Here is a 14,234-nt window from a genome sequence, read left to right on the forward strand (position 1 = left end):
ATTGAGTTTAGCTGCTGGAAGTTTAATAGATTTTAGTTTTAGCTCTTAGCCTAATTTAAAGCTACTGGGGGCACAGTACATATAAAACACAAAAAAGAGAGAAAGAAGAAAAAGGCAGCAGTTTAGATTTTCCATTTATTTCTGCTATGAAACAGAGTATTCACATACGTGGGCTGTTTTATAAAGGCAGAGATTTATCACTTAAAATCTACATTTTACTATAAAACTCACCTTTAAAATTGAAATCAGTGTGTTACCCTCAAGGTAACTGTATATTAATTGAGAGAAAGCTTGGTTAGCCTCTCTCTATGAAATTAACTGATTTGGCAGGCTAGAATTCTCCTGATAACATAATTACAACCTCAGTAAACAAAGAAGGACCCGATGACTCAGCTTAAATCAGATTAGTTTAGCTTGATAAAGCACATAGAACTTTTACAATTGCCACCAGCCTTTGTGTTTTAATTAAAGGATAGCATCTAAAAAGTGGGAATTTGGAAATTGAAAAAAAGGGCATTGGGGCACCAATTTCCCCCTTCAATATGGTGAACAGGTGAGTTTGGAGTCATCTTAAAATGTGGAGGTTTACGATACAATACAATGCAATATGATCTGATAATACTTTGATTCCTCAGAAATTTGTTTTGGATCTAAGCAGCTATCTTTACACACAAAAAGGTTTACAAAAATACATCATACAAACAGTACATTAAATTTAAAATAATTATTACATAAAAGACATCAACCCCAGGAATTCAAGTTAACTTTCTCACAATTACCCAATGCCCCTCTAATTGCACCTTCAGTTTTGCACATACTGTAAGCACCTGCCCAACAACCAATACTCCCTTATTGTGAACTTAAGTGTGTTCTAAGCTCAGTTTGAGCACTCAGATAGGTTTTGAATAACTTTTAAACATGTGTGCATCATTTTATCATTTCATAAAAAGGGATACCATTGCAAGAGATACACATACTCTATAAATGAACTATGAAGAAATCTAGGACTAAGTATTCTGGTCCAACAGGTATCCTTTAGTAGCTGAATTATTATTAACTAAATAAATAATTATGTCACTCTGGTAATTTTGAGATGAGCTGGGATGAAACTGAAAAGCCCCCTGTAGGACTTCCCTGATGGTTTCAGACAGGGCTCTGCTGTGTATGTTTCAGGAAAATGTTTGGTTCTTCCCACTCCTCTTCTGCCAGCGAGTTCAGTGAATGAGTCAGCTTATACCACAAGCAATGGGAAACACAAGTACAAGACAGACCAAGAGTCAGAAATTATCTGTCAACTCTACATACTGAAATTGTCAGAAATGAACTGAATTATATTATATATGGTATTCCAAAGCATCAAACAATTGTCAGCCTTGACTAATTTTTATTTGCATCTGGAAACAAAACTAGAATCCCTGGGGGATATAAGTGGCTTTACTCCACATTTTACTAATGCTAATTACTTTTTTGCATGATTAATTGCCCCAATTAGAATTAGCAGAGGAAGAAAATGATTCTTGGCAAGGTGTGAGCATTAATTAGTCACCGAACAAATGAAAACATCATTAATACTAGGTTTTAAATCTGTGCAAATACAAAGGAATTAAAAATAATGACAATTATTATTTCCACTGTAATGCATCTCTGTGTGCAAAAGAGAAACAGTAAATAATGAGGGTCAATGGGCACATTAGTGTTATTTTCCTGCCCCCCATTAATTTACAGTGATTTAATTTATCATCAAATCCAAAACAAAAAGAGGATGAGAACTTCTAACACTCAGCCCTGTATGTTAAGGATTTCAAGGCCTCACAACAAAAAGGCCTCACAGCCAGTTTTGTTCTGACCTGGATGTCAACACCTTGCAGACTGATGTAATTTTTTAGTTCAAGAGTGAGGAACAAGACTGAATGTAGGAATAAAGGTTTTCTTCTCTGTTGCCAGTTTGTGTCAACAACTAATACTGTGATTGTCAGTCTGTTTCTTTCTGATACATTGTCCATATTTTAACTTGTGTATAATATCCTGGAATTAAAAAGAAAACAAATTAAAATAATTAGATTTTCATACAAATATAGTGTGATGTACTTGAACATTTGCATACTGTGAATAAAGTGAACAAAAAGGCAATCAGCAGACCTACACAAAGATTTATTCTTTTATAAATAATAAAACATTCTTATGTGGCAGACCATCTTCTAAAAATGCATCTATATACTAAACTGCCATCTCCAGTTATACTTGTTTTATTATTAAATATTTCAAAAGAACCTGGTTTGATGTGTGTTTATGTACAGTACATGGAATGCCATAGAGTATTAATATAATCCTCCTCATATTTACTTTAATGTATCAATGGATGTGTGCTTCAAATAATCTAAGATACATCAAAAATATGCCATTTGGTTTGGAAGAGCTTTGGGAACAAAATGAAATATTAGCCTTTTGTGAAATATCTAGCTACTGTACACTGAAAACAAGGTTTCAAACACACCAGCTTGTGTTTTTTTCAGATAATTGCAAATCTCTTTGATTTTACTCTGTCTTCCAGTGTTTATTCTCCAGGACCAGACTGAATTGTAACTGAGACCTGGAGGTTTGTCACAGTCTGCTTTTAGAAATGAGACTTGGTCACAAGGGATGAAAACAGAGGGAAAGATAAGAGCAAAGACAACAACAAAAAATGCTTCTTCAATCATAGCAGCAACAGAGGGACATCTGATTTGAGTCATCTGACAGTTCAAATCCTGGCTTTCCAGTCTTCAGGATGTAGAATGTGGTGCTGCTGATGGAAGCAACAGGGATGCAGAGTGCAATTTACCAACATACAGCCTGAACTCAAAAGCTCAGAAACTAAGTACAGTATGGTGGAGTCTTTTCCAATGTTTGATACTAGAATGGGACATCTCTGACGAAAATCATATAATAATAAACTTTATTTTATATAGCACCTTTAAAGGTGGCTTCTCAAAGTGCTTTACAGAACAACAAAAACAATAAAAAATATGCACAATGAGAGGAGACAGTAGATGGGGGCACTGAATAAAGTAGGAGCAGACAGGTAAAGAAAAAGTAAAGGCCCTTCTAAAGAAGAAGGTTTTGAGTCTAGATCTGTAGGAGTCTGGGGAATTTGACTCTCTGATATCTTTATGGGTAGAATTCCAGAGCTTTGGGGCATAACAAGAGAAGGCCATGTCACCCATAGAGTGTAGACATGCTTGGGGGACAAAAAGGAGACCAGAATTAGAAAAGTGAAGGTTGTGAGGTGACGAATACGACGATAGTTGCTCAGACAAGTACCAAAGTGCCAAGCCATGCTGAGCCTTATAGGTGAGCATGAGGATTACGAAGTCAACATGAAACCTGACACATATAGTAGTGATAGTTGAGGCCATGTGACTTTAAAAGCTGACCAAGTGGAAAAATGTAAATGTTGAAAAGTAAGGGGTCCTGTATCAAGCCCTGAGAAACACCGGACTTAACGAGTCCAATTTCAGACCAATATCTGCCAAGAGAGACAAAGTGAGAGCGATCAGTGAAGTAAGACTTGAACCATTTGAGAGCAGTGTCATAAACTCCAAACAGAGTCTCAAGAAAGTAGAGGAAGTAAGATATCCTGTTTAACAGTGTTGAAAGCAGCACTGTGATCAAGAAGACTTAGGATACAAAGAGAACCAGAATCAGAAGCTATTAGAAGATCGATAGTGACTTTGACCAGGGCAGTTTCTGTGCTGTGAAGTTGTCAGAAGGTGGTTATTTAACTGAATTGTAAGAGTCCAGTCTAGAAGTTTTGCAAGAAAGAGTATGTTGGAGATGGGGCAAAAATATTTAAATTGTCCAGAGCCATGTTTGTCTTTTTTGGCAAGGGGGTAATGGCAGCAGTTTTGAGGACCGTTAGTACAACCCCAGTGATCAAGAATTCATTTATTACAGTATATTGAAAACAATGGAGCCGAAAGAAGTAGTAGATTTCATACTGAATGTGAAACCAGTTAACTGACGGATGCAGACTCAAGAAGAGAGAAGTTAGAGAGAAGGGAACCAGTAAAGTTAGCAAGCAGGCAGTAGGTGTGGCAATGATATGCACTGGGGAGTGAATGTGATGCCAGATGTTGTTGATCTTGGAGGTAAAGAAATCTGGCTTTAGGAGTATGTTTATAGTGGAGAAAAGGTGTCTAGGACTGTTATGGTTATTTTCAATGATGCAAGAGAAGTAGTTGGATCTAGCAGACTCTATCATATCTTAATATTCAGACAAGTAATTTTTCCAAGCCTGATAATGTACATTAAGGTCAAAAAGACGCCATCTACGTTTCCTTACATACTGTATTGCTACTGTACGTGGTATTACAGCAGCCATATCACCCTGCAACTCACAACTGGCAACCCACTGAAGCTAAGCAGGTGTGAGCCTGGTCAGCACCTGGATGGGAGACCACCTGGGAAAAACCAAGGTTGCTGCTGGAAGAGGTGTTAGTTGGGCCAGCAGGGGGCGCTCACCCTGTGGTCTGTATGGGTCCTAATGCCCTAGTATAGTGATGGGGACACTATACTGTTAACAGGCACCGTCTTTCGGATGAGACGTCAAAGCGAGGTCCTGACTCTCTGTGGTCATGGGAAAATTTCCCATTGGCCCTTGCCAATCATGGCCTCCTATTAATCCCCATCTATGAATTGGCTACATTACTCTGCTCTCCTCCCCACTGATGGCTGATGTGTGGTGAGCGTTCTGGAGCACTATGGCTGCCATCGCATCATCCAGGTGGATGCTGCACATTGGTGGTAGTGGAGGGGAGTCCCCATTACCTGTAAGGTGCTTTGAGTGGAGTGTCCAGAAAAGTGTAAGCAATTATTATTATTATTACTGAGCCACACTTCCCTCTAGGCTTGAATTTCCAAACAAATGCATCAGTATAGTGACAGCTGACCCTGTATAGTGCAGGGACTATTGTCTTTCAGATAAGTTAAACTAAGATGCTGAACTTGACCGTTAAAGACTCCAAGTCACTGTTCGTAAAAGCATTGGTTTTAACCTTGTTATCTTGACTAAATTTCACTCTGGGCTGCCTTAGTGTTCCTTCTTAAATCAGTGGAGCAATGTTTAGAGGTTGAGCTACTGTGCAATAGGAATACTGATGCACAATAGCTGATGTTATCATCTCTGTGGGTGCTACACTTCAGTGGTGGATGAAGTGCATCCTCTCCTATATGAAAAGCATTATGGGATCCTTTGTGATTGAAAACAATACATGGATACAGTATTTTGGAATTATTGTAACAACAGTGTCTAAAGTGGGAGCTTGAACCCACCCTCTGATAAGGAGCATAAAGCCCTAACCAAAGCCCTCTGGTCCACACACCTTTGTCTACTGAGTTGTGTTCAAATTGAACTCTCTATTAACTTAACTGTGCTCTAATTGAATTGATATTTTGATTAATTAGGCAGTTTCTAATTGTTTCAACTCTTAAATTTTATGTGAGCCAATACAATCTTCAAATATCTTGACATCTGTTACTTTTTGAGGAGCTGAAAGTGATGAAGGGCCCTAATTAATCAGGTTATTTAATCATTTAAAGTTTTAATTAAGTAACTGAGAAATCAAATGGAAAGAGAAAGCAGCAGACAATGAGGTCACAAGAATCATGATAGTCAAGTCCTTTATTGGAATAATATCTTTTGGGAAGCAGGTTTGGAGATTTATTCACTTCCTAAAGTGTAGTATTCCTTCAGGTTTTATAGCTCACATTTAAACCATGAACATCAGAAGAAGCGTGTAAACTGGCTCGGTTAAGCCAATAAGTAGTTCAATTAGATAAACAGGAGCTCTAATAAAAGGAAACAATGTTGCTTCTTCAAGCCTCCAGGACTAGAAATGTGCTTCCCTGCTCTTGACCATCTTGAACAAATGGCAATGAGTGATATACTGCCATGTTGCAATACAGCATGTAAAAGTATACCTTTTAGATATAATTATGATAATAATTTCTTACTTTTGTGTAGCTTTTTTCATATATAAAAAGTCCTAAAGCAAGTGCAGCACCCACTTGGTTGAGACATGACTGCCTTTACATTCCAGCAGGTCCACTACACAGTACATAGAGTACAGAAGTTGGTGAGTTCTTTCACCAACTAAATTAAGACGGGAGGTCCGAAGTTTAGGGTAAACTGAAAAAAGCCAAAAAATTAATTAAATCCAGACATCCAGATGAATAACCCTGTTCTTACAAAAAGTGCCATAAGAGCTTTAATGATCAGAAGTATTTAGGATCTCATTTTACATCTCATATGAAGGACGGGACGTCCTATAGCACAATGTCTCTGCATTGATTTTGAAATGAAAAGTGACCCCTACTGGTCCATCAACATCACTTGCTACCTGGTGTCCAGCAACCAGCAGGAAACTTGTTTCAGAAATAGATTTTTTTTCTACAAGTGCCATAACTTTGAATAATTCAGTATTTCCTGTAGCTTTCCTGTAGATCTATTTTTGTGTTTTATGTGTGCAAAAAGTACTTTCTGTGACATTTTAAAAATGGTAACATACCCAAAAATATAGCAGTGCTCTAAAATTTAACTCATTTCTTTGGATAATCATATTTAATGCCATCTTGTGGCAAAATAAAAAAAGAAAGACTTTTTATTAAAATAAAGGCACAACAGAAAATAAATAACAAGCAACTAATTGCAATCACAGTTTGTGGGCATTCAGATCCAACAAACAAAGACAGTTAAGGATTATTCTAACAATACTGTACAACAGAATCTTTGATCCAAATGCCCTTTCAAGGAATTCTTGCAAAATAAAACCAAGCTCCCTATGTTAAATATAGTTATAAATGACCATCATTTTAAAATGAGAATTGTCAAATCTTTGTAATAATGCTTAGATTCTTGACTCTTAAGAGACCAACTGCGCAAATGATTTAGAGAGGCATGCATGGATAAAAATAAAATAAATTGTGAAGTGAACACAGCCATATTATTACCTATACATATAAATTACCTATAAATTAAATTGGATTCATTCTTCCTTGAACTCCAAGTTATAATACAGGACATCCTTTACTTTTCAATCTAATAGTAAAGTTGTTACAATTCTACAAACAGTACTTTAAGCAAAGATCAATTTAATGAAACTGACAACAGGAATTTATAGTCTACTTTATGCTACATTTTGAATGTTGAAATAAACTTTGTAGAGAAACAAAAACACTGAGGCAACACTGACTATGACAGGCAAAGTGTCCTCTCATTGCCCTCTTCTGTCTGTTTCTTTATGAAACATCTGACTTTTATTGAAGTGTCTTACATAAAAAATATATAGAACAATAATAAGGTCCACCACTAATGTAATACCTTATTAACATAAGCCTGGTGCAATACATGCATAATAGATTGTTGTTCATGTTCTGTTTAGGCATATGGTAGAAGCTGGATTCCCTTCAAACTGCACCCAATTTGCATGATGATGTGAGAGTTGGAGGGATTCAGGGATTATATAAAACACCACTTCCAGACCCAGTCTAGTGTACTAAAGAGAGGTATCGTGTTTGTACAGATGGTGCAAAACTGAGAAATATTGCTGTGAAGAACCAGAAACAGTATGAAGGAATCAAAGCCAAAATCAATGTTTTTTTTTAAAATAACTAAATATTCTGCAAGAATCATGCATCGTTCTTTCACAAGAGAATGTCTATTGTAGAGTGTTTTAAGAATTAAGTGTTGCTGACAGCTCTCCATTATGATTAAAATGTATGCAATAATATCAAGGCTATTATACTAGACTGAATACATCAATGCAGCATGAAAAAACCCACAAATCTGCATTTTTAACGTATGTGTTATATAATAATAATAATAATAATAATAATAATAATAATAATAATAATAATAATAATAATAATAATAATTACTTACACTTATACAGTGCTTTTTTGGACACTCCACTCCCCTCCACCACCACCAATGTGCAGCATCCACCTGGATGGTGCGACGGCAGCCATAGTGCACCAAAACGCTCACCACACATCAGCTATCAGTGGGGAGGAGAGCAGAGTAATGAAGCCAATTCATAGATGGGGATTATTAGGAGACCATGAGTGGTAAGGGCCAATGGGAAATTTGGCCGGGGTTACACCCCTAATCTAGATATCCTAAATTTAGATTAGAAAAGTAGAAAATAGTGGGTGACATAGTGATTAGGACTAATACTTCACAGCTCTTGGGCTCTAGGTGCAATACCACCCTGCTTGTATGCAGTTTGAATTGGTTTTCACTGAATGCTCAGGATTCCTCTTGAGTCCCAATTTGACTGGCTACTTTAAATGTCCAATTTGGGGGGTGGGGTAGGAAAGTCATACTTGGGAAGTTTGTGTCTTGGATATGGATACCTGTGCTGGATATAGATCTATAGAGAAATAAACTCATATAGGCCAAATGGTTATCATTTATGAACTTTACACTGAAATATGCAAACGTATTAGTGCTGTATAAGGCATAACTCAAAAACGCTGCCTTTCTTTATGGTAAAAAAAAGATCACTTCCTCTTGAAGAATTCATATGCAAAAAAATGGTAATACCATTCATCTGTTTTTAAATAACCACCTGGTTCAATATACAGACTGATATGACTGGTAATGAACAGAGCACATTAACAAAGTAAACTTAGGATGAAAATAAAAAATGGTGTACCTACAGTATACTACAATGCATGTATAGACATGTACAGATGCAGCCAGTCAGATTACACATCAATTCTTAGTAGCGCATTTGTGGTATTGCAACATGTTATGTTGTGTGCTTCACTGGCCACAGACAATTGATAGGTGGCTCTTATGGTACTGTAGCGGCGAGGCTTATTAATAAGAAAGAATTAAGTGTTCTGAGCCTTCCCAAATGAGGCCCCATTTCTCTGTTCATCTCTGTGGTGCAGCCACAGAGAAACTATTCATGCAGCCTGATTTAGGGTTCCTTTGATAAGGACAGCTCCCAAAGGGGGATGCACTTAGCTAAGCCTGGCTATCATGATCAACGGTCATCCATTGGCGCCTATCTGTCTAGGGAGTGCCAGTTGGAGTGCCAGCAGCAGGCCTCGTGAACAGGTCGGAACTGTGGACAGCTGAATCACTATTCAGAACTAGGTCTTCATCAGGAACGAACCGGTCCTCTTCCTGGCTTGCTGGGACCCACAGTCATCTTTTCTCCTGTGCACAAACTTTGCTAGTTAAAGCCAACAGTGAGCAACAGCGCACCGTCGCAAACCGCACAGCACAGCCTGGCACCGAGCCAGAGAGCGCGGATTGGACAGCAACAGCCTGCAACTGTTTCTTTGTGCCCGCAGGAGATCTGAATCCCCAGAAATTGATATCAATTTAATTCCTAAGAGTTATGTACTTGTTTTGAGTTTCTAATGTAGACGTTGTAACCAAGTTCATTTACGAAACGGTCTTAATGAATGATATACTGAACGTATGTCCTCTTGATATGTGTAACACTTTGTAACTGACTGAATATATACCTTTTGTATTCTGATAACCCTCTCGATAAGATCTGTTAGGTTTATATGCAAATTCTATGTATTAATAAATGTATCCTCGTGTATTAGTACCTGTGTGTGCGCGTTGTTTGAGTTATGTCGCATGGTTGGACTCTAAAGCCATCAAAAGAATCAACTTTGTGATTTACTGCTACAATTAATAATTGTCTCAGTAAATGCCCTAACCCTACAGAACTGGTGCCTTCAGAGAGCCACTACATTATATTTTGGCTATGATTACATATTTGGCGTCCCTGAGCCGGTTTTCCTACAGTACATAAGATGTTAGTGAAACAATTGTTTCAGTACTGTGCATCTTTAAATCCACTTAATATAGAATATTAATATGGAATTACTGTAAGCAACTAAAGGGAAATTTTGGTACTATAGTGTAAAATAAAAACAACAGAAGTATAATGTTGTAGCAGCAATGCTTGTTAATAAGGCAGAATTAAGTGTTGCTGTGCTTTCCCAAATGAGGCCCCATCTCTCTCTTCATCTCTGTGGTGCAGCCACAGAGAAACTATTCGTGCAGGCTGATTTAAAGATGTTTTCTTTTGATAAGGGACAGCTCCCAAATGGGGATGCACTTAGGTAAGCCTGGCTATCGTGATCAATGGTCATCCATTGGCGCCTATCTGTCTAGGGAGTGCCAGATGGACATCTGGACTGCATTCCTAAGTGTCAGGAGTAAGTGACTCATATCTCACCTTGATCAACCAATCAGGGACTGGTAGGGCCGAGTAACCCACGTGGGACTCTAATGAAAACTTTCAGCCAATGAACGAGTTGAAGTTCCTCCAGGTAAAAACAAGCAACACAGAGAGCCTGTAGTGGACTTTTCTGAAAGGGAGAATCTCAAAGGAGAATTCCAGGGCAGGACGGCCCAGGAGCAGAAGGCTCCCAAGGGTAGGACATTCTCGCAGCGCACCTCCTGACCATCCTGAGACTCAGCCTGGACCACCACGGAACGGCAAGTGTGTCTGAGTGCCAGAACTTTCCTCTGTTCTAAGAGTCTAGAGTGGAGGTTGCCAGAGAGTAACCAGAGGATCCACCCGAGGTTAGCACCAGCAGCAAGCCTCGTGAACAGGTCGGAACTGTGGACAGCTGAATCACTATTCAGAACTAGCTCTTCAACAGGAACGAACCGGTCTTCTTCCTGACCTGCTTGGACCCACAGTCGTCTTTTCTCCTGTGCACAAACTGTGCTAGTTAAAGCCAACACTAACTAGCCGGTCAGTGAGCATCAGCAGCGCACCGTCGCAAGCAGCACAGCACAGCCTGGCACGGAGCCAGAGAACCCGCGGGAGATCTGAATCCCCAGAGATTAGATGAGTATTCAACTTCAATGCATTACAGCTTGAGAATTCAATTGTTATCCCAACCAGTTGATATCAATTTAATTCCTAAGAGTAATGTTCTTGTTTTGAGTATCCAATGTAGAAGTTATAACCAAGTTAATTTACGAAACGGTCTAAATGAATGATATACTGAACGTTGATATATGTAACTCTTCGTAACTGACTGAATATATACCTTTTGTATTCTGATAACCCTCTCGATAAGATCTGTTAAGTTTACATGCATATTCTATGTATTAATAAATGTATCCTCATGTATTAGTACCTGTGTGTGTGCGTTGTTTGAGTTATATCGTATGGTTGGATTCTAAGGACATTAAAATAATCATTTTGTGATTTACTCCTACAATTAATAATTGTTCTAGTAAATGCCCAAACCCTACAGAACTGGTGCCTTCAGAGATCACCCTTCAATGTCTATGAACATCATAAATAATATTAGTTAAACATGAAAAATAAAGTAGACAACAATATTCCATCTTCTTCATAAACATTTTCTGCATCATGTTGGCCATGTACTATGGTTATTTTGGAAAAGCTGTGACATGCTTGTTCTAATTGCATAAAGTTTATATACAGTACTTTATAAAAAGCATATAATGTTCTACCTTTTTCTAAGAATTCTGTAATTGATGACATTGTCGCAAAATAAAAGCTGTAGTATTGTTTAAATACCACTTAATAGTTCATATGGAATCACACAATAATAAAAAGCCTTTTTATATAGTGCCTATATAAAGGTGGCTTCTCAAAGTGCTTTACAGAACGACAACAACAATAAAAAAATACACAAGATATGCACAATGAGAATACACAGTTAGAGGAGATATTAGGTGTTGGTAATACAGTAGGAGCAGAGGGGTAAAGAACAGTTAAGTTAAGGCTCTTCTAAAGAAGAAGGTTTTGATTCTGGATTTGGAGGAGTTAAGAGAAGGTGGCTCTCTGATATCCTTGGGGATAGATGTCCAGAGCTTTGGGGCATAACCAGAGAAGATCCTATCCCCCATAGAGTGTAGAACCTGGTTTGATGTGTGTTTATGTAGATGGAATGCCATAGAGTGTTAATATAATGCGCCTCATATTAACTTTAATGTATCAATGGATGTGTGCTTCAAATAATCTAAGAAACATAAAAAAAGATGTCATTTGGTTTGGAAGAGCTTTGGGGACAAAATGAAATATAAGCCTTTAGTGAAATATCTAGCTACTGTACAATGAAAACAAGGTTTCAAACACACCAGCTTGTGTTTTTTTCTGATAATTACAAATCTCTTTGATTTTACTCTGTCTTCCAGTGTTTATTCTCCAGGACAAGACTGAATTGTAACTGAGACTTGGAAGTTTGTCACAGTCTGCTTTTAGAAATGAGACTTGGTCACAAGGGATGAAAACAGAGGGAAAGATGAGGGCAAAGACAACAAAAAATGCTTCATCAATCATAGCAGTGTTGTAACAGAAAGAATAAGGTTCTGGATCCCGAGATGAAGTTAAACAGATGGGATTATTGCAAGGAACAATAAAGCCGAAGTTTTGTTTCCCACAAGAAACAACAAAACCGAAGTATTGTTCAAAGTGCTGGTACAAACTTAAGGTTATACTTTATATACTTTAGTATATCCTTTCCTTGCTGCTTCTTACGTCACTCGTTATTATGGTAAAGGGGGAGGGTCACGTGTTTGGCCAGTTTACAGCTTTTTGGCCAAATGGTCAGGGATTAAGTCCCCAGTGGTTTTTCTAGCTCTCCTAGCTCGCATCTGGAATCCTTATCAGTTCTCCCTTTCCTGCCATAAACTCCTGTTGCTTAGAAGTCTAATCTTCAAGCAGAAATGACTTTATTTAACCCCCCATCTTTACTTTTACTTTAGCAGCAACAGAGGGACATCTGATTTGAGTCATCTGACAGTTCAAATCCTGGCTTTCCAGTCCTCAGGATGTAGAATGTGGTGCTGCTGATAGAAGCAACAGGGATGCAGAGTACAAGTTACCAACATACAGCCTGAACTCAAAAGCTCAGAAACTAAGTACAGTATGGTGGAGTCTTTTCCATTGTTTGATACTAGAATGGGACATCTCTGACTAAAATCATATAATAATAAAAAAATTATGTTATATAGCACCTTTAAAGATGGCTTCTCAAGTGCTTTACAGAACAACAACAACAACAATAAAAAATATGCACAATGAGAGGAGACAGTAGATTGGGACACGGAATACAGTAGGAGCAGACAGGTAAAGAAAAAGTAAAGGCCCTTCTAAAGAAGAAAGTTTTGAGTCTAGATCTGAAGGAGTCTGGGGAATTTGACTCTCTGATATCTTTACGGGTAGAATTCCAGAGCTTTGGGGCATAACAGGAGAAGGCCATGTCACCCATAGAGTGTAGACATGTTTGGGGGACAAATAGGAGAACAGAATTAGAAAAGTGAAGGTTGCAAGGTGACGAATAGGACGATAGTAGCTCAGACAAGTACTGAGGTGTCAAGCCATGCTGAGCCTTATAGGTGAGCATGAGGATTATGAAGTCAACATGAAATTTGACAGAAAGCCAGTACAAGGAATCCAGGATAGGAATAATATAGCTTGATCACCTACACTAGACCTGGTCAGGATTCTGGCTGCCAAATTTTGGACATACTGGAGTTTGGATTTAGAAACCCCAGTGAGTAGAGTGAACTCAATTCGGGAGGAGTCAAATGTGTTGATCAGTTTTTCAGCCACAAGGGGTAACATAGGACATAGTCTAGCAATATATCTGAAGTGAAAGAAAAATGTTTTGACAGAATGCTGCACATGTGGGTTGAATGTCAAGCCTGAATCAAATATCACCCCCAAGTTTTTCAATTTAGACTGAAGCTCAAGTACAGTACCATCCATGGATAGGGTTATAGGATTGGCCATTGGCTTTACAAGGTGATGGGGGTGCTTATAAGCATGACTTCAGTCCTGTCACAGTTTAGATGATGGATATTTTGAGTCATCCATGTTTTGATGTAGGAGATGCAATTAGATAGAATAGAGACAGCCACATTAGTGTCTGGTTTGGTATTGATGTAGATTTGAGTATCATCAGTGTAGAAATGATAGTTGAGGCCATGTGATCTTAAAAGTTGACTAAGTGAGAACATGTAAATGCTGAAAAGTAAGAGACCTAAATCCATGAAGAGAGACAAAGTGACAGCGATCAGTGAGGTAAGACTTGAACCATTTGAGAATAGTGTCAGAATCTCCATACACGGCCTCAAGACGAGAAAGTAAGATATCATGGTTAACAGTGTCGAAAGCAGCACTGAGATCATGAAGAATGGGGATAGAAAGAGAACCAGAATCAGAAGCTATTAG

Source organism: Lepisosteus oculatus, chromosome 16, assembly GCF_040954835.1.
Source record: "Lepisosteus oculatus isolate fLepOcu1 chromosome 16, fLepOcu1.hap2, whole genome shotgun sequence".
In the NCBI taxonomy this organism is placed as follows: domain Eukaryota; kingdom Metazoa; phylum Chordata; class Actinopteri; order Semionotiformes; family Lepisosteidae; genus Lepisosteus; species Lepisosteus oculatus.